We start from the raw sequence: 21,805 nt of genomic DNA, 5'->3' as shown, positions 1-21,805 counted from the left end.
TGCAGACTTTAAAATGCTTCTTACTCCCCTGAACTGCACCAATGTATTTTTCTCTGTTGTACGCCGAGCCTTTTTATACTTCAGTGCTGTGAGATTTTCATGGTAAGGCAGCAGTCCTCCGACTAAATGCTCTTGTGGATGAAAGGAGGTAAATTTATTGTTGCACAGTCCCAATGTCATGCTGAAAGGCATTTCATGGTGCAGTGGAGGTTTGAATGGGAGCCCACTGCAGCTGCAGGTGGGACAGATGTTTTGTATGTTTCTTTACAGATATTAAAGTTTTAGAGTTGGAATCTGTGCTAAATGTACAGCACATTAACTCCACAAAAGGACACTTCATTGTCTCTCCCTTACCAACACCATTACTTTAGAGTAATGGTGTTTAGAATCCTAAATTCTAAAATTACCTGCAAAACACATTTACACAACTAATTTGCAACAGCAATTACAAAGAAAACATAATGCTGACCATGTGATGTTTTCTATTCATTTAGTGAGAGAATGATAATTGAACCAGCAGAGATTTGTTTCTTTCCATGCGTGTTTCCCTTTGTGATTAGTTTATATATTGTATTTTACTGTAACAAAATACACAGTTCCATCCTTAGGTGGATCAGTATTTCATCTGGTCTTCACAAGTACCAGAAATCAGTCCAACAGAGGAGAGATGTTTGGGAACATGAGACATGTTCCCAAACATGTCACATGTGAAAGTCACATGTGATCACATGTAACTTTCACATGTGAATCACATGTGATCAGCCACAGGACCACTTGACTACTGGTTTACATCCTTTACCCCTGGCTGCCTGTGTAAAGACAAATTCAAAGATTACTTGAGCAGATGGTATGAAATAATCTAATTATTTAACTTAATGCAATTTCACCTCTCCGCCCGTCTCCTGGTGTCCTTCAATTTTTGTGCCATGCAAACTTTGATGTCGGTGATATCAACATCTTTGTTGATATTATGTTATGATTTGTTCTGCATAACATAAAGCTGATCAATGTCACGTATTGAGTTACGTTTTAGTTATACTCACCAATGACAAGGTTCACTTTATCCTGGTCAAGGCTTCTCTTTATATCACCAAGATTTCCTTTCTTTCCAGTCTCTGAACATGTTGACATTTCTTCAAGAGTGAAGACGGAGTTAAATCAGGTTTCCAGTCATTTTTTTAAAACCGCGTGCGTAGTCAAGGGCCACAGAGTTTGCTATATGGTTTGTCAAAGACACTCTGCAAAAATAAAAAAAATAATTTAATATGAACTCCAAAATATATCATGTCTTTTATCTGAAACTATTCACATGATTTCTAACACCAGGTTATATTCACACCTGTCCTTGTGCAGATTGTAATTGGTCGGAAGAACCAGATGACTGCTGGACAGCCTTGATTGCTTCCTTGAAACCTTTATATATTGTGCCTGACAGCCCTGAATCACAATATAAGAAGAATGTCAGACTTAAGAAGTTATTTGGCAACCATTTTGTAAAAGATTTGCTAACGTACCATCTTGTAGTAGTAAATTTGCCCTTCGAAGTGTCTTTATTTCATTGTCCTTCTTTCCAGTTATTTCCTCTAACTTTTTGATGTGACCCTCCAACTCTCTAATCTGAGATTTGTGGTCTGTCTGATGTTGTGGACAAAAATAAAACAATGTCAGTATAACTCAACCACCAAAGAAGGGGAAAATACATTTAAGTGTAATATATATATATATATATATATAAAAATAAAAATAAATTCCCCTCTCACCCTCCGTGGGTGGTCTCTTTCATCCTCTGAGCTCGGGTCCTCTACCAGAGGCCTGGGAGCTTGAGGGTTCTGCGCAGTATCTTGGCTGTGCCTAGAACTGCACATTTCTGGACTGAGATGTCTGATGTTGTTCCTGGGATCTGTTTGAGCCACTGCTCCAGTTTGGGGGTGACTGCCCCGAGGGCCCCGATGACCACAGGCACCACTGTGGTCTTCACCTTCCAGGCCTTCTCCAGTTCCTCTCTGAGGCCCTGGTATTTCTCCAGTTTCTCATGCTCCTTTTTCCTGATGTTGTGGTCACTTGGTATTGCTACATCCACCACAACGGCTTTCCTCTGTTCTTTATCCACCACCACAATGTCCGGTTGGTTCGACATTACCATCTTGTCTGTCTGGATCTGGAAGTCCCACAGGATCTTAGCTCGGTCATATATATATATATATATATATATATATATATATATATATATATATATATATAGAAGTGTGGCCGGATGGTTACAAAGAGAGGGAAGGTCATCCACACAGAAGGGGTCTCACTCCCAGAGGGACCAATAGCAGACATAGAGCACAGCTACAAGTACCTGGGAATACCACAAGCAAATGGCAACCTCGATGAGGTCACAAGGAAAGGAGCCACAGCCAAATACCTCCAACGAATAAGGCAAGTCCTGAGAAGCCAGCTCAATGGCAAGAACAAGATCCGTGCAATAAACAGCTATGCCTTACCAGTAATCAGATACCCTGCCGGAATAATTAGCTGGCCAATGGAAGAGATAAAGGCCACGGACGTTAAGACTCGGAAGCTGCTAACCATGCATGGAGGGTTCCACCCCAAATCCAGCACCCTGAGACTGTACACGAGCCGTAAGGAAGGAGGCAGAGGACTAGTGAGTGTGAGAGCCACTGTCCAGGATGAAACATCTAAGATCCATAAATACATCAAGGACAAAGCCTCAACGGACGATGTGCTCAGCGAATGTCTCAGGCAATGGGGAACAGAGGACGAGGTGCTGGAGGAACCATCATGGGAAGACAAGCCCCTACATGGGATGTACCACCGACAAATAACTGAAGTGGCTGATATCAGGAAATCCTACCAGTGGCTGGAGAAAGCTGGACTCAAGGACAGCACAGAGGCCCTCATCCTGGCCGCCCAGGAACAGGCACTAAACACCAGAGCAATAGAGGCTCAGATCTACCACACCAGACAAGACCCAAGGTGTAGGTTGTGCAAGGAGGCCTCTGAGACAGTCCAGCACATAACAGCAGGGTGCAAGATGCTGGCAGGGAAAGCGTACATGGAACGACATAACCAAGTGGCGGGCATAGTGTACAGGAACATCTGTGCAGAATATGGACTGGAAGCCCCGAGGTCAAAGTGGGGAACACCCCCAAAGGTGGTGGAGAATGACCGAGCTAAGATCCTGTGGGACTTCCAGATCCAAACAGACAAGATGGTAATGGCGAACCAACCGGACATTGTGGTGGATAAAGAACAGAGGAAAGCCGTTGTGGTGGATGTAGCAATACCAAGTGACCACAACATCAGGAAAAAGGAGAAACTGGAGAAATACCAGGGCCTCAGAGAGGAACTGGAGAAGGCCTGGAAGGTGAAGACCACAGTGGTGCCTGTGGTCATCGGGGCCCTCGGGGCAGTCACCCCCAAACTGGAGCAGAGGCTCAAACAGATCCCAGGAACAACATCAGACATCTCAGTCCAGAAATGTGCAGTTCTAGGCACAGCCAAGATACTGCGCAGAACCCTCAAGCTCCCAGGCCTCTGGTAGAGGACCCGAGCTCAGAGGATGAAAGAGACCACCCGCGGAGGGTGAGAAGGGAATTTAATTATATATAAAATAAGTGTGTGTGTCAGTGATTCTTGAAAATAGAGACAAAATGGGTTTCAATTTTCTCCTTCAAAAAATGTAATTCTTTCTTAACTTTATGTATGCAAATATGACAAATAATGTTTTGGAAATGTAAAGATGCTAAGGTACAGGCTCCCAGTTGTAACATTTCTTTTAAAATTAAATTTTTAATCGACCTGACCCAGAACTTTGTCATCATCATCTGACAAAAATAAATATAAAATATTTCTTTAATGACCCCATTAGTGATATTTTTACTCGGTTTTACAGACAAATGCTTCTCAAGAAACAAAATAAATATCATTTAAAACAAAAAACAACAAAAAGTCCATCTGACGGAGTTGACCCAGAACTGAAGGTGGTGACAAACTAGTCACCACCTTCTTGATGCATGTGAAAAAAACTTGATGCATGTGAAGTAATGTAATTTATATAAAATGCATTAAAATGAATTAATTGCACAATTAAGTGAGATTTAACAAAATTTTCACTGAAAGAATCACAAAAACTCTGATGGAGTTGACAAAATACCAAACTACCTCAATTTATATGCCGTTATTGTGAAGGAGGCCATATTGCAGCTCATCAGGTCCATGAAATCTTTACATTATACCAAAATTAAGTTTTTATTTTACAAAATTTCATCAAAATTTTGTAAATTGTCAGTTATGGTGTTGACACATCATGGTTGTGACAAACAACTTAGAAATAAAAACAAGAAAAAACTAAAGAATAACTTATGCTAACCAGAGCTAACTAGCCCTATTAGCAAAGTAAGAAAAAGGAAATGGTCATGGGGTCCTCAGAAGTTCTGGTGCCCCCCAATAATGCCTGATATTTTTACATTCTTTCCATGTCTGACGGTGTTGACAAAAACTGGGGAGAAATTTCAACTGGGTTGAAAAATATATAAAAATGATTTTAATTCAATTTATTGACACTTTTATAATTCAAAGAGCAATTTTGAAGATTGTATTAAGGGAAAACAGCTCATTAAATAAAACTGATTCTGTGGGAACATATACTCTATTCCAAGTTTGTTTTTCTCTTAATAAATGCAATGCCTTATGGAAGTGAAATGTCTTCTGGAGATGGGCAGAATGCGTGTTTGCCCCAAGAATATATTTATTCCCAAGATAACTGGTGCTGTTCTGACCTATGGCACCTCAGTAAAGGTTTATAAAGTGGTATTTTTTAATTCTGCTTAATAACAAACATGTCATCAAAATAAACGTTACATACTAAACCCTCTCCAAGAATGTCAGACATATAACAGATAAAGAGCAAATGTTTAAAACGAATCTACTTGCATAAAAACACTGTTTTTCACAAATCCGGTCAGTTGCATTGAGTTGCTCTATCCATTGTGCTTTAGTATTGCCATGACAACCTATTTCACAGAGAAACTCGACCCAGTGGGTTGCAGCTCAGGTTAGTCTTTTAACAAGCAACATAGCTGCAGTTGCAAATCAATGCTTTTAAATTATATATGACCTTGTTAATTGATTTTTCAGGAGTGTGTCTGGTTTCATCTGACATTCAGATGTCTCGAGGTACATCTATAGGTGCCACTATGCATGATAACATGCATTATGGTATGCAAGATACCAATAACTAAAACATGTCTTTTTAATAACTAATTTTGTGTCAATTAACAGTGATGATCATGTTATTTGTGAAAAAAAACAAATATCAATCTAAACTTTCATGCCGGTAATTTGATGAGACTTTCTGATTTACAACCTTGAATCTTGTGTTAAATGTCCTTCTCCATCACATTTCATGAACATGGCAGAGCTACTTTCTAAACATCTTCATGGAACTGTGTTTGACAAAGTTGTCTTGTAAACCTAGTGAACCCAACATGTGAGTGAATTCAGTTTATTTCTCTTATATATGTAAGCAAAAGCAATTTTTTATCAAAGCCACATTCATAGATTCAGACAATAAAATACATCTGCATGGAATCTGATCCAAATGTGATTTCTAATGTCTCTGCATTGGTTCTTGAAGCTTGTTTATACTGCAGTTAAGTGTTATTAGCACTGATATTTAGCTCCTTGACTCCATTCACTATTGTTTGGTCCTGCTTTGATGATGACTCCATAGTTGCTAACTTTTCTCTTGTTAGTTTCAGTGAGTCACAGTCCTGGCCTGACCTGACCTTTAGTCTCTTTGAGGTTTTGAGTTTCTCTCTGTTATCTTAACCTGCACAGCATGGCTCTTCTCTGTGCAACCTCTCCTGCAGTCAATCTATTTGACCATTGTTCGGCCATCAGCATCTACAGTGGGAACCACAGGCAGTCAAGTACTTCATACATTGCTCCATTAAAACGTTAATAAATGACTCAGATGATCTTTTGCGAAATAGGAATCATCTTGAAATATAGAGTGACTTTATGAAGTATTCACCCCTGAGATGTTTTGCCCTTTTATCGGTTTACAAAGCAATCATGATCAACAAAATTAGTCTTTTTTGATAGAAGAAAATTACACTTTGTCAAAGTGAAAGCTGATTCGACAAAATAATGACATATTAAAATATGTAACATGAAATGAGTGATTGCATAAATATTCACCCCCTTCAAGTCAAAATTTGGTAGCGGCTGGAAACACTGCATGGAGTCGGTGTGGATCAGTCTCAATCAGGCTGCACTGCAGTTTTACTCCATTGGTCCTTACAAAAACAATTTTCCAAACTACAATAAAAGCTGTTCATAGTGTGTCTGAATAAATTTATAGATAAACACACTAGACGACAAATAGGTGAACAGCAGTGGCATTGATGGATTCAACTGCATCGACAAGAAGAAACAAGTATTAGGAATCTTGACAGATTAAAAACATTTGACACTCTTGATCAAAATGTATTAGGCAACACTTTATTTGAAGGCTGTGCATAAGTCTCACATAACACTGTCATAAACATAACACCTGTCATGAACATGAAGAAGTCTGTAAATTTTTGACTGTTATCAATAAGTGTCATTCTGGTTCTGATCAAATCAACAAAAAATAAATTATTTAGTTTGTTGTACAGCAGGAGGATCTGGGCTTTGGTATCACTGAGTAAAACATGAACTACTCTGCATACCAAAGTACCTTAGATATGCAGGCTGTCCTAACCTTTGACAGGCTAGGCTGTCAACACGTCTATTTGAGTCATTCATAGATTCTGAAAGTGTCTAAGCTTTCCAACGTAATTTATGTTCATGAACATGAAGAAGTCTTTGTAAATTTTTGACTGTTATCAATAAGTGTCATTCAGTAAATAACAGGATTGTTAATGCAAATTTGACATTTTTAATGCAACTTTGCATTAAAAATGTCATTATTGACCAAATGACCCTTCATGACAACAGTCATAAAAACCCCTTCATGTTCATAACAAAGGGTTTTATGCACACCCCTTCAAATAAAGTGTGCATAAGACCATACTTTTTTTTTTTTTTTAAACAACCAGGAAGATATGGTGTGTTATGAACTGTACATAGAGAGCAGACAACAGTTTGCTCAAATTAGTGATGTTATGGAGATGAATAAATCCCATTTTAAGGTGAAACCACTTTTTAATCAAGAACAAACCAAAAAGCGTTTTGATTATTTTATTTAATGGTCAAGCAAAGAAAATGGGACTCCCTGAGTGGTCCAGCAGAGTGAAGAAAAGATAAAGTGCATCACTTTTCATATTCCCCAGTTACGTAAACATGGAACTTCCCATCAGCTTATCAAAGGAAGCAGATTTCTCACAGCTCGTCTCGGAAAAAGCGTTCAGTAGGTCCAGAAGAACAATGACGTCTCAGAAAACTTCGGTTGATCAGGTTCCGTTTTCCCAGTGAATAAGCTAAAGTTTTATTTCGTCTCAACAGTGATCAAACATCCAACTTTTCAAACATTACCTGACGTCCCACAGGGGCCAGTGTTGCTCCTTATTTTGTTCACTCTGTAAAAAAATGGCATTATTTAAGGCCTCAGAAAAGCTAGGAAAGCTTCAGAAGTTAAAGTTTGTCTTGTTTGCTGATGATGCGAGCAATTGTTCAGGTAAAAGTCTCTTGTAGGTCCATAAAAAAGAACAGTTCCTTGTTTGTTCTCAGTATTTGTCTTGCAACAGGTTGTGAAGGGCTGCGCAGATCACCGACTGTGATCATCAGTCGGCCTGCAGAACAACGCTAATAATCTCATTGGGGCATAAAATATTCCACCCTGTTGACACATTTTGCTGATTTTAGTTCAGCAGAACCAAGCAACCACTACAAAACTTATAAGTAGTGGCAGTAGTAGTCCACTGATGCAGTGGACTGTGGGAACGGAGCCTGCTGTGTCCAACTGTGTGGGCTTTTCATTAGAAGCAGTGAATAGTTTTGCAATTCACTGCAGGTGTATGCTCTTTTGTGTGTGCTCATTGCACAGCTGTCTGTCATTTTTAATGTTATGCAGCTAAAATTCATGATCCTCTTGTTTCAGTAGTCTGACCTTTCACCTCTCTCCTATCTAATTGCTAAACCAGAGTGTTGCTGTGAGACATTTGGAGTGACACTGCTGCAGCTTTTAATCTGCGGAGAGAAAGTGGCAACATTATGCATAAAAAAGATCATTTCATCCTGTCTTTTCTCAAAGAAATGTAAAAATTTTGCATTTAGTAAATTAGTGTTTTCCCCATTAATATTTATACGTTAATGCTTTACACTTTCAGGATAATCAACAATGCGGGATTTTTGGATCACAACACAAACCTTTTGTTTTTGAAATCAACATGTATTGAAGAGTATTGATTACATGTTAATGTAATCAGTAATATTACCGTTTCTGGTGAGGAACAAAATATTATCAGCTGATTTGCAAAAACCTCTTAATGACAGAGAAGATTTTGAGAGGCTCTCAAACACATCATGCCCTGTTAACCTGGAAAGAAAATCTCAATTTGTGGAGTGAAATTATTAAACAAATTGGAGAAATTATAGTCACATGTTTCTGTTTCACAATTTGTTCAGAATGCTGCAGACGTCATACCTTTTTACTTTATTAAAAGCATTTTGTTGCATAGCTTCTACGCATTGCACTATGTAGCTGTTGAAAAATGCTAATAAAGTAGTTATAAAAATATGATTATATAATAACTGCTTTGAAAACGTATTTTTAGACAAAGGAATTGGATACAAATGTCCAGCACTCTATTTCAGAAGACCATGGCTTGGTTGCATAATTTTCACTTGATGCAACCAGGTCATGAGACATCTTTTATTTTTTTCAAAATGATTTCCCATGTTTATTGATAATATACGGCAGGTCACTGACAATCTTCCTACACGTAAAATATAGCCAAAAGTAATTACTTTGAACATCCTTTAAATTGGTTTTTAAATTGACCAAGAGGCAGGTTGGTATCTGCGCGAAATAAAACACACTTTGAACTTGCTGTAAGCAGCTCATAACAAGGCCACTGTTAATGAGTTTCCATCCGTACATACATTTTCTATACACGCTGGTCCCTAGCGGGGTCGGGAGGGGTGCTGGTGCTTATCTCCAGCGAATGTTTCGGGTAAAAGGCGGGGCACAGCCTGGACAGGTCGTCAGTCCATCGCAGTGTTAATGAGCTTCAAAACTCGATTTGATTTCTAATGTTTAAGCTCATGGATACAGTATTTGCTCATACAGTTAAAAAATGTTGTCTGCATTGTACTATGTAAATAGAAATAGTACATCAGTATGAGGCCAGTTCTCTATAAATTCCTTTGCTTTATCATCTAACTTTCAATCACAGATCAATCGTTTGAATTAGGTGAATTCAGAAGATTGAACTGAATTAGGTGTTTCTTAAACAATTAAACCAAACATTACAAAACAGCAACAAAGACGGGTGAACATAACAAAAGGTTTGAGTCACGTTGGATTTACCGAACCACACTTCAGCTCACCAGCTGGAGTTGGATACCAACATGTTGGAAGGATGAATGACTTAGTCACATAAATCTAATTCATCTTGTACACATTTCCCCCTTCAATTTGTACTTTAGCAGTGGTTGTAGGCTGCAACTTTTAAAATCGCCCATCACTGTCAGATGTTTCATATCACCACTGGCAGTGCTTTATGCTAGTCGTCATGCTTGGCACACAAACTGAGGGTCACTGGAACAGGAGGAGATTAATTGGGCTTTTAAAGGATCCTCTTCAGGCTGACTTATTTGTGCAGAATTAAAGTCCAGACGGTTTGGATGGATGAGAATGTGAGTAATAAAATTATAGGACTGGTCGTTAAACTATACTTTAAGTCAACACATTAACCATAACAAAAGGGAAGCATAGCATTTTGAAGTTAAGGCTGGAATAATTTGAATGGAATAAAGGGTTGCCTGGTTCTGATCAAATCAACAAAAAATAAATTATTTAGTTTGTTGTACAGCAGGAGGATCCGGGCTTTGGTATCACTGAGTAAAAAATGAACTACTCTGCATATCAAAGTACCTTAGATATGCAGGCTGTCCTAACCTTTCACAGGCTAGGCTGTCAACACGTCTATTTGAGTCATTCATAGATTCTGAAAGTGTCTAAGCTTTCCAACAAAGGTAAACACATGGAAATAAAACAAAAAGTTGTTCTTATCCATCAAGTGTTGTGTGCATTAATAACATTTAGGGCTATTTATAATTAAGCAGCACAATTAAAGGAAAATAGGCACGAGTTGCTTTAAACAGAAACAAAAAAAATCATTTTCTGCACTAAAAATAATTAACCAATTTCTATCAATTGTATTTATTTAATGTATTTCCGTAATTTAATTTAATATTTTTTAATTAAATATAAATAATAGCTGTTTACCTGAAAGCAGAGCATCATTCATTAACAAGCAAAGTCATAAAAAACAGAACAGTTCTGACTAACTGGAGCGATTGTCTGGAGTCCACGGTTTGAAAAAACAAAAACTGATTTAGATTATCTGACACAAAAACGCTACTGTAAAAATAAAACAAATATTACTGTTAGAAATTTCAGCAACAAAGCTTCCACAGGTGGCACAGACTATTATTTACATGTAATTCATTCTTCCTATCAAAGATACTTCCTTTGGGTCATCATCAACAGATTTGCATTGAAATTGACTTTTGGATCTAAAGGATCTAAACAAATTGAAGATGAAAAGTAGGGAATATGAATATGAAGTGTAAAGAAAATGAGATTGACCTCCTTTCCACTGGTGTTGTACAATGTTTTTGTGTAGAAAGTCCCACATCTCCTGTTTATGGTTTGGAGATTACCTAAAGACAAAGATGTGAAGAAGTGGATTGGACATATCTGGTATCCTGAGTTTTTATTAACCATTGAATTGCATATATTGAAATTACAAAAATAAACTTGCCCAATGGAAAAACACCAACTCACATTTCGATAAAAGGTTATTGTGCTGGAATGAGGTGGCTTTCCAGCTGTATTGAAATAGATGTATTTAATTCAGTACATCTATCCCATTGCAGAACTGCAATGAAAACACTTTTTCTGCATCACGAGTCACATGATCAAAGTTACTGGTGAAATCGAGAGGATGTGTTCTTCTTCGTGATCCAGGTTTGAAGACTCTAGGTGTTGTAGTTTTATAAGTAAAAGATGCTGAAGGTCAGGGAAAATTAGGTGGAGTCACCCTTTAGCCACTTCCAGATTCAGAAGGTGCAATCAGAAAACTTCATCTTCATTTTTATCTCTCCTTCCATAATATTCTCATCTAGGACTCCACCACCTCTGCCGGCATTGCCGAAACTGTATAACCATGCCTTTTCACCCTAAAAAAATTGAGAAAAGTTGGGATAGTTCTTTTTTTTTTTTAAGACCCCCTCCATGTCCTCTTATGGGCTCCGTAAAAAAAAAAAAACTTTGAAGATACAGCAATGTGAATTACACTTTAGGGCCTCAAGTGAAGAGGGAGACAAATATCGACCATCCATTGTTTCGTAGTCAAAAGCAGAACAGGAAGGCACACGAATCAGTCTCGAAATCTTACTCTGATACTCTGCTTTTTCCTGATAAAGTATGTTTTTTTTTGTTCTTCCAAACAGTTTACCAATAAAATGTTAAATTCTTAACACAGCACATCATTACCTTAAATGGAGAAAGCAGGATAAACAAACCTTGATGCAGCTTCAAGTTTTGACAACACTCTACCAAAAACAAGAAGATGTCTTTGCTGCCAAATATTACAGATTGATTGTACAATTTTGTTTTTTTTTTTCCTTTGAATGAAATCATCACTTGAAAACAGTTTCATAAATTTACTCAAGTTGTCCTTTGCCAGGAACAAATTTGATTTGATGGTCTGAAACATTTAACTGCAACAATAAAAGCGAAACTGTAATAAATTTGTAAGAGGGTGAATGCTTTTTCATGGCTCTGTAAAGTGTTGTGTTCAGAGACGCCTACGAACTAAGCCATATTTTTTAGTCACATCATTGTCTTTTCATGCTTTTACAGTAGCTGTATTTTAACATTAGAATTCAAACAGCACACTGATTCTGCCGAGCACTTTACGATTCCCCGGGTTGAAAATCCTTCTCTCATTGTTGGACCCTTCATGAGTCTTTCTCATTAAAACTGACTGAGTAAAGGCAGACTACAAGGACATGTCGCTGACTTCTCTGTCTTCACCTTCTAGTCTGATCCGACACATTTAGCCCCCCATTGGGAAACCTTGGAAAATATTGAACTCATCAGGTGTCAGTTTCAGCACCTCCTCACACGCGGGTTCATGGACATCTTCTCTTCAGGCAGCCAGCATTATGCCGTCTCATTTCTCCTGTATTCCCCTAGGCCTTGCTTCCACAGTGGTACTAATTCACTAGCAATAAAATAGCATTCAGAAATATGGAGTATATACTGAAATATTCAATCGAATGTTTATCTGTTGCTTATTATTGATATATCTGATGTTTGAGTAGATCTAGCTATTGTGAGGTACTGATCCCCCCGCCCCCCCATTTTTCCAGCTAAGCAGCATTGTTTTCTTGGCGATAGTCAGGACCACAACAGCAGGGTTTTGGAGTTTATCTTCAGTTCTTAGTTACCAAGTAAGCAGACGGAGGGGGACAGTGGGATGTTATGGCCAGAGAGCCACAAATCTGAAAGTTTCTGTTTAAGCAAGCATCTTTGCCACTAGCAGCCAAAAAAGTGTAGAGAGTACATCCGTGTGGAGCAGAGGGACCGGTATTATCCACAGAAGGTCTCAAGCTGCATAAGGCATGATACCAGAGGGGGCGATTATCTGTCCCCAAAAGGGCCAACCCCACTCACAGCCGTGACCAGCTTCTTGGCAAAGACAAACTACTCAGATATAGCCCCGCAGAGGGTTGAAGAGCTTTAAAAGCGTACCAATCCACAACACCAGAGGGCCTTTTCACAGCTTCGTTTGAAGCCGCTGTAAATTAATTTGCATTTTGAGCCTGCATCCCATAACGGTCAACTGAGAGGTTGCACCCAAGCAGCCAGTGGTATTTATTATTAGCTCAGTTCATTAAAATACACTCTGGGTACCCTGGGTATAAACTTCTTCAGTAATTGGATGACTCTATCATCACACACTAATTTCACAGAGAAAAAACAGCAAAACAAACCAAGTCATTTGAAAGCTTTTTTTTTTTATTATTATTATTATTATTATCAGAGCTTAAAGTTCTGAGACTCAATACGTTCTGCCCCAGTTTCCACAATTGGCTGTTTCTCTGCTGCTTTAGTGACACGCTTCTTTCGATGCAAAGCTTTTCACTCATTTTGACACATTTTGATGTTTACTTTCAGCGGGAACAGTTTTGTCCAAAATGTCAGTACTTCCACGTAAACACCGAAGAAAGACAGAAAGTGAAAATAGAATCTGTGAGTGTCAGTGACAAAGTAGAAACTTAACATGAGCTGCAAGTGTCCTAGGACTAGTAAAGACAGCTCTGCTTTACCGTTTACTCAAGGAAAGCTATGCTTTTCCTTGGGACACTGATGATCATTTAGCATTTGGCACTAACCCCCCCCCCCCACACACACACACACACACAAATATGTGAGTTGTAGCTTGACTGGCAAAAGATCTAAAGCTATTTGATTAGGAATGAGAGCAATAAACCAGATATTCTGAACATAATTGTGTTTTATTGCAACAATGACAACCGATCAATACTAATAATGAAAAACCCTCAGCAGGCACACTGTTACTATGTCCGGTATGCGAAGCGTGAACGCCTTATTATATCACGTTTCACAGTCGAAGTGCCTTCAGCAGTCACTGCAAAACAAACAGCTTTCTGCTTGTGCAAGGCTCCAAAAAAAAAACAAGAGGCCACATTGATTAACTAATGATAGAGACAGACAGAGGCAGTAACAAACAAGTATTACCGGGTTTAATCATAAACGTATTTGATGCAACTGTAGTACAGATCCGAGGCACAATTTGCAGATCCACTACAGTTTATCTGAGCAAAGAAAACGAGAGAGAGCCTGGCAAAGGCAGATTACAAAAGGTTTGACAGTGACATGATGGGTGTGCTATTTGTCAGTGGCTTCATGAGCAACACATGTGTAGTAATATGGAAAAAAGAGAACAGAAATATCATGTTCTTTTCTACGCAAGCGCATTGCTATCACGCAGGAAAAAATAAAAATTCGAGCGCTATCACGTTATAACGTGATACGTATCTCGTCAAAACGTGATAGTATCTCGTCAAAACGTGATACGTATGTCGTTAAAACGTGACACGTATCTGGTTAAAACGTGATTATGGGTAGATAAAGATTATTGTGTTGCTTTGATAAAATAAAACTCTGAACTTGAAGATAGTTATAGAAATATTTTGTAGGAATATCATGTTTGTTTTTAATTTCTTCAAGTTACATAAATACCTTCCCTGGAAAAAGATCAGACACTTTAGCTATATCCTTAGCAGTTTAAATCCTGCTCTACATGGATGAACATTACATCGAATAGTTGTTGCATTTCTCCCAAATAATCAAGTGTTTTTTGCCAGATCATCATTGTATTTTTCAGAAATGGGTATTTTGTTTGCTGAATTAACTTTGAGTATATTTATACCTGATGAGTACATGTACAAGTCTATAGCAATAGAGATCCAGTGGGACACAATAGTAACCCATGCTGGGGGCTGTCTGGCAGTAAAGTAAAACATTGCTGCCCTGATCTGGGTTGAAATAACATAATAGGTTTGATAATTGTTAACACCCTCTGTCATATGGCAGATATAAGAGAGACAGCTTCATTCTCGGGCGTTTACCATTCAAGTGAAGTTGTAAAAAGTTATATTTAGCTCCTTAAAGAAGAAGGGGAGTGAGGAAATTGAAACTGATTGGAAAACATATAAGAATTTTGGCAATATTGTAATTTTTATAATATTGATGTGACCAATTAAGGACATGGGTAGCATCTTTAATTATTAAACTTTTAAAGCTAACATACTTAGACACTTCCGACCTGGAATAGATTATTAATCTCTGATGCTATGTTGCATCACTATAAATTGGAATCTGAAAAGTTGTTGGCATTATTATCCCAGCTGATGGATCCTTGTAAGCCACACAAAAAGGCAGGTGCTCTAGGACAAAAAAGTGAAAGAAAACAGAAGGTTAAAATAATAACAAATATTGTAAATGTGATAGGAGTTTATTTCTAATGCACTCCAGATGCAAAAATATTTTTAAATCTCTCATTACTGAGGTTTCAATTCAGATAAAGATTTCACAAATCACAAACTAGGTTTGAAATATTCTGCCATTAGCGTAGATTAGAATAATCTACTCCAGATTTGAAGTGTCGATTTATGTTCGTTTTTAAAGCAGAACAAATGATTTCTTAACATTTATATGTTAAATATAATTTCCATGATTAGTTACTTATTTACAGTCATATGTCAAGTCATATGTTAAGTATAATTTACATGATTATTATTATTCACCGAATTTAACTTGATTGTACACAATTCCAAAAGGTGACGTGAAAAATAATTAAATTCAAAGCTTTATGTATGATTTATTTTGGAGAGAGGAAGTCTTTTATTTTGAAGAATGCTTAACAGGATCTAGTTTTGTCTTTTGCCATTACCTAGCCTTCTGTTGATTTCGGTTGCTTGGTTACGAACAGCCGTTGCCGTTGTTCAGCAAGTGTACTGTTAAAAAAAATCTGAACAGAAACTGTTCAGCAAATACGTCTGAGCCTCGTTATAATCTCCCTTTAGCCATTTCCCGAATCAGAAGCTACAACCGGAAGCCAACTTGAGCTTCGATCCAGACAGTCAGGAACGCCGCTACAGCTAGAGGACCGGACTGACGTTTCTTTCTGTGCAGTCCTGTTCTGTTTAGGATCCTGCTCAGAGTACGCATGCTATTAATGGTTTTAACCACAGTGCAAAGCAGCATCCGTATCTCTACATGTTGTAGACCAAACATGAAAGGAAATCTGACCAATTCATGTTAGCCACTGTACTAGCCTAGCATAATACCGCCACTTCCTGGACATAAAATTATCATGTTATAACAAGATACATATCACGTTTTAACAATATACATAACACGTTTTGACGAGATACGTATCACGTTTTAACGATATACGTATCACGTTTTAATGAGATAACTATCACGTTTTAACGAGATACGTATCACGTTTGAGATAACCATCACGTTTTAACGAGATAACTATCACGTTTTAACAAGATACATATCACGTTTTAACAAGATAACTATCACGTTTTAACAAGATACGTATCACGTTTTAACAAGATACTATCACGTTTTAACGAAATAACTATCACGTTTTAACAAGATACGTATCACGTTTTAACAAGATACTATCACGTTTTAACAAGATACTATCACGTTTTAACGAAATAACTATCACGTTTTAACAAGATACGTATCACGTTTTAACAAGATACTATATCACGTTTTAACAAGATACTATCACGTTTTAACGAAATAACTATCACGTTTTAACAAGATACGTATCACGTTTTAACAAGATAACTATCACGTTTTAACAAGATACGTATCACGTTTTAACAAGATACTATCACGTTTTAACAAGATACGTATCACGTTATAACGTGATAGCGCTCGAAAAAATTTTTTTCCTGCGTGATAGCAATGCGCTTCCGTACTTTTCTTATATATTTCAATATATTGATATTTAAAGTCAATTTAAATATATTCTGAAAACTTCAAGTTACATAAACAATAAAAATGTAAGTAGAAAAACATTTAAAATGCTTTAAAAAAAAAAATCATAGCACAATATAACTGGTGAAATGTTAATAATTAAAGCCCCACACATTTATTCCCACCTAGAAGTTACGCTTGAGCGTATCAAGCATTTTGAAGCACGTTTGCTTCAAAACGCAAATTTTCTACTAGTACCGGACATTTTAAACAACTGCCAACGTGACCAGGTCTGGTTGTCTAAGCAAGTTCACCCTGAAATGCAAGATGCTAAAATAATTCTCCACATAAAACGTCACAGGGTCTCCAACAGTTTCTTACTACCGTCGATGTGAACCTCCGTGCCATGAGACTGAGCATAAACACGAATGCTCATGTTTCGTCTCCTCCTACAACCGCAAAGAGATTAAACAGGTTCAGGTTTCTTGGGAGTTGTGCAATAAGGAACACGTCTCTCGGCAAGACTCGAGTTTGCTAAACTGACAAATCTAAAGTTGAATTATTTGGATAGGACAGAGGACAACTTTGGAACAGTGGATAGTTGTACGCTTTGTTTGTTGGGTCAGATGAAACAAGTTGATTTAGATAGGATGGAGGCACAGAACCTTATGTTTTAATTTAAATAAAAACATTGAACAAGTGACCAGTGGGTCACTGCGCAGTTCGGTGTGTTTTGGTTCCGTTAGCACTAAACAACCAGCCCACCAAGTCATCGGTAGAGCAGCTGTTAAAATCAGTTAATCAACCACCGCTGTGCTCAGGCGAAAACTTATTAATAATCACAATATAGACATCAAGTCTGACAACATAATGTAACAGACCGGATGTTCTGTTTTAGTGTTTTTGCTACTTTTTTGTGTGGGAAAATAATTAACTATACTACATTAAGAAATTGTATTTAAGCCTCGGTGCTACATGAAGCTCATTTTGAAACAATGCAAGTTAAAAAACAATATGTCGTATTGTTTTTAATATGAAATCTTAAAAACTATATTTTTAATATTGTTTATATATATAATATATATATATATATATATAATCTGAGCTTGTCCTCCACAAAAACAAAACTCAGACAACTCTTAGCGGTGGATCACTCGGCTCGTGCGTCGATGAAGAACGCAGCTAGCTGCGAGAACTAATGTGATTTTGCAGGACACAAATCACATTAGTGATTAGTGTGTATATATATATATATATATATATATATATATATATATATATACTGTCACCACCTGAAAAAGAACAATCAAAACATACAGGGTGTCAGAATAAAAAGCATTGAATCTAAAATTGGACTATTTGCAGATGACATTATTTTAATGTCTAATCTGAAGTGCTCAATCCCTCAACTACTTAAAACTATCAATGAGTTTGGTTATATTTCCGGTTATAAACTTAACGAAGCTAAATCCGCCATCCTATTTTTAAATCAGGCTGAAAGACGCAATCCGCCAATTCACACTGCATTTCAAGGGGCAAAAGACAGCCTTAATTACATGGGCATTAAAATTACTCCAAAAATAGATGACCTGGTTCGTACTAACTAAACACCAGTGATTAATTAAATAATGGAATCACTTGATAGATGGTCTACCTTACCTATATCTATGATTGGCCGTATAAATACACTTAAAATGAATGTACTTCCTAAATTCCTACATCTTTTCCAGGCTATACCCCTTAATCCTCCTGTTGTTTATTTTTTAACTAAAATAAAAAAAAAACCTTAACTTCATTTGGAACAACACTCAACTCAGCTCTTAATGCATCCTGCTGGTTTTCACCAACTGTTCTGTTGTGGGTAAATATAGAAAATACAAACACCACTCCCTTGCCCCTAAACTTATATCTACACTCAAGGAAATACAAAGAGTTACTAAAAAACACTTCAAACTCATTTGTTAAAAACACTATCCGAGTATGGTACGATGTACATAAATTCAAAAATGAAAAACCAATATCATCCCAATTTTCCCCGATCTGGGGCAATATGTCATTTGAACCAGGCAGGAAAGATATGGGTTTTAAAACATGACATGTTAAAGGCTTATGCAAAATCGCAGACTTATTTGATAAAGGGATTGTGGTCAGCTTTGAAGATTTGAAACAGAAATTCAACATCCCAAATATATATTTTTTTAATTTCTGCAAATTAGAAGTTTTGTCTTGAGTATTCAAAAATCTCTAACATTACTTACTCTTACTTCTATAGAAAAATTGGCAATGAATTATCATTTGAAGATGTGCCTAATATCTCACTTCTATAATAGCATCAAAGATAGCTCCCAGACATCCATCCATTTTCTTTACACCCTTGTCCCTTAGAGGGGCCAGGAGGGTTGCTGGTGCCTATCTTTAGCTATCATTCCAGGCAAGAGGCGAGGTCTGGGGCTGGGAATCGAACCCAGAACCTTCTTGCTGCAAGGCAACAGCTCTAACAACTGCCCGCTCCCAGGCATCCTCAGAACCCAAAAGAAAGGCATAGTGTGAAGATCTGAAATGTAATATATCAGGCGAGGAATGGCAGAGGGCCTGTCTGAAGGCAAAGACACAATCTATCAATACTCAACCTAAGTTAATCCAATACAATTGGTTGATGAGAACATATGTTTCCCCAACTTTATTAAATAAATGTCATTCCAACATTCATAAATGTGGAGATAGAGGCAATTTATCTCAAAGAATGTCTCGGGACTTTCTTTGGAAATGTCCCAAGAACTGTGGCTTCACCTCACATTTAACATGGGGACAACGACTAAATCTAGTGGACTATATCAAGTCAAGATAACGAACAACAATAATTTCTATCGTGAGGTTTGGGCTGATATTTTGCCCTGTCCTCACAAGTTCTGCAGGCGGCATATTTTGATTTATTCAGAGCTCTAACACCGTAAATATCCTCTTCCTTTGCCCTTTTTTGCAGCACAGATGTTAAAGTTTGGTAATCGGGTCTCCTCTTTCCAGAGCAAACGTCCTCAGCCGGGGACCTTTGCTCTGGGGCCCGGTCTTCCAATGCCGCTTTTGTCACTGGAGAGGTTGAGCTTTTAGACTCAACGGCGTCCTTTTCACCGCTAACTTCCCCAGCCGGGGACAGATCTGTCTGAAAACTCACTTCAGACAGAGCCGTCTGAAATGAGCTTTCAGACCGATCCGAGTGATCGGGGTTGAAAAGATAGGCGTCAAACTCGTCGTACTCGATAGACTCAGCCTTATAACTACTAATGTCAAAAGTTACCCCAGGAAGAATCTTATTAAAAATCTTCCTTACCCCTGTGGTGATTAAATATCCAGCACTAAAAGTAAGGGGGAAAAACAAGGTGGCTACGACCTGTTCCATACCTAAAATCGTCCAAAAACACACAGCTACGAACCAAAGAGATGCTTGGATATAACCTCCTGTTTTGAGATCCAAGCATTCATAACCTCAGATGTTCTTGATCTATGTCATAGATTAGGTTATAGCTACAATGAGTCTCTGTAATTCTGAGGGAATGTCTTGCTTCTGATCGTTGCTATTGAAACGGTCAGATCAGTTCTGCATAACTCAAACTATTAACCCTTTGCAACTGCGTCACTTAATCATTCGAGCCGCCATGACGGACTTCAGAATGGAATATTTCAGGAGGCTAGGGATTAAAACAGGGATTTTAATGGTTAAATATTAAGTTTAGATTGACAATGGTATATTAAAACCATTAATTTAAGTAGGATTTTTCATTATTTCATCAGGTTTAAATTTTGAATTATACTTGACTTAAAAATCTTAAAAGTAAAATTAAATGTAACTTACAAACATTTGCTGCTACTGCTGTTGTAAATTGCGACAAGAAATTTTGCCTCCTTGAAGAGCTACAAAGAAATAATTTTGGTTTAAGACTTTTAGCATAAAAATAGAATAAAGCATGACCCCAAAGAAATTGGCCCTTTTATCGCAGCCTGTGGGGTTTTCCCTGACGGGGAACGAGAATACAACCTGTTGAATTGACAGGTAGCCAATCAGAAAGCGCGATGACGTCAGAACAGACGTCATCGCGATGTTCGTGACTGGAATCGGTTCGTGTGGTGTGCTGCTCCTGCCGTGAGAGACGAACCTGTTGTTCTTTTATCAGCTCTGTGGTCACAGAAGTTTGGAGAATCGGCCAACAGTCCTTAAATCTTGCCGTCTAAACCAGACTTAAGACTCACAAGCTCTACTCATCTCGTCTCGACCACTGCCCAAACGCTCTGACTCTGGTCGCTATGGTAACGTTTACATATCCCTTCAAATAATGTTCGTTTTTGCGCCACAAAAACGAACATTTTAACTCACGATACTGACTAACGGAGCCCTGAGCTTGTTTCTCTGCAACTAGACGGTCCCATCTGGAAGTGATGGGAGACAATGATACCCGAAGTGTTGCTTATATCCACAGCCTGCTTGGTCTCTACGTGGCGAAGCAGTTTGAAGCTTCATTGCCTCATTAGCAGCCGGTCGCCGCATGTTACACAGAGCGGCTTGTAATGTGGGACTCACCTACCGGTCCGGGATAAATCCATCCTCCTGTCTCTTCTCTGTGCCTTTTCCCCTTTGCTAAGAAACTTTCCAAAGACATCTGATCCGTTTCTTACTCATTTTGCTGCTTGTGGCTCAGTGTTGGCGCGCAAGTAACCGAGAGAATCCGGTTACGGGATTTTCAAAATAAAATATCCTCCAGACTCAAATAAGACATAAAACGGAAATATTTAATTATTTCTTGCGCGGCCCGGTACCAATTGGTCCACGGACCGGTACCGGTCCCCGGACCGGGGTTTGGGGACCACTGCACTAGGTCACTGCGCCGACATGCCATTTACGTTTTACAAAGGAATTTTGAAGAGCATTACCTGGCTGTTAATGCTTTGAACACAATGTGTAACTCGGCATACACATTGCATTGTGTATGCCGGATATTGTGTACGGCATAGAGTATGTCCTCCATGCCGAGTTACCCAGGTGAAAAAAAAGTA

General features: G+C 38.0%; 1 pseudogene; it reads left to right on the top strand.

Moving 5' to 3' along the window:
• The first annotated feature begins 17,893 nt into the window (after window positions 1-17,893).
• LOC148160551 (5.8S ribosomal RNA) lies at window positions 17,894-18,047 on the top strand (annotated as a pseudogene).
• The last annotated feature ends 3,758 nt before the right edge of the window (window positions 18,048-21,805 follow it).

Source organism: Poecilia mexicana, unplaced genomic scaffold, assembly GCF_051168715.1.
Source record: "Poecilia mexicana isolate PSO_F unplaced genomic scaffold, ASM5116871v1 scaffold_2, whole genome shotgun sequence".
NCBI classification, from domain to species: Eukaryota; Metazoa; Chordata; class Actinopteri; order Cyprinodontiformes; family Poeciliidae; genus Poecilia; species Poecilia mexicana.
This window is presented reverse-complemented; position numbering and strand designations above follow the sequence as displayed.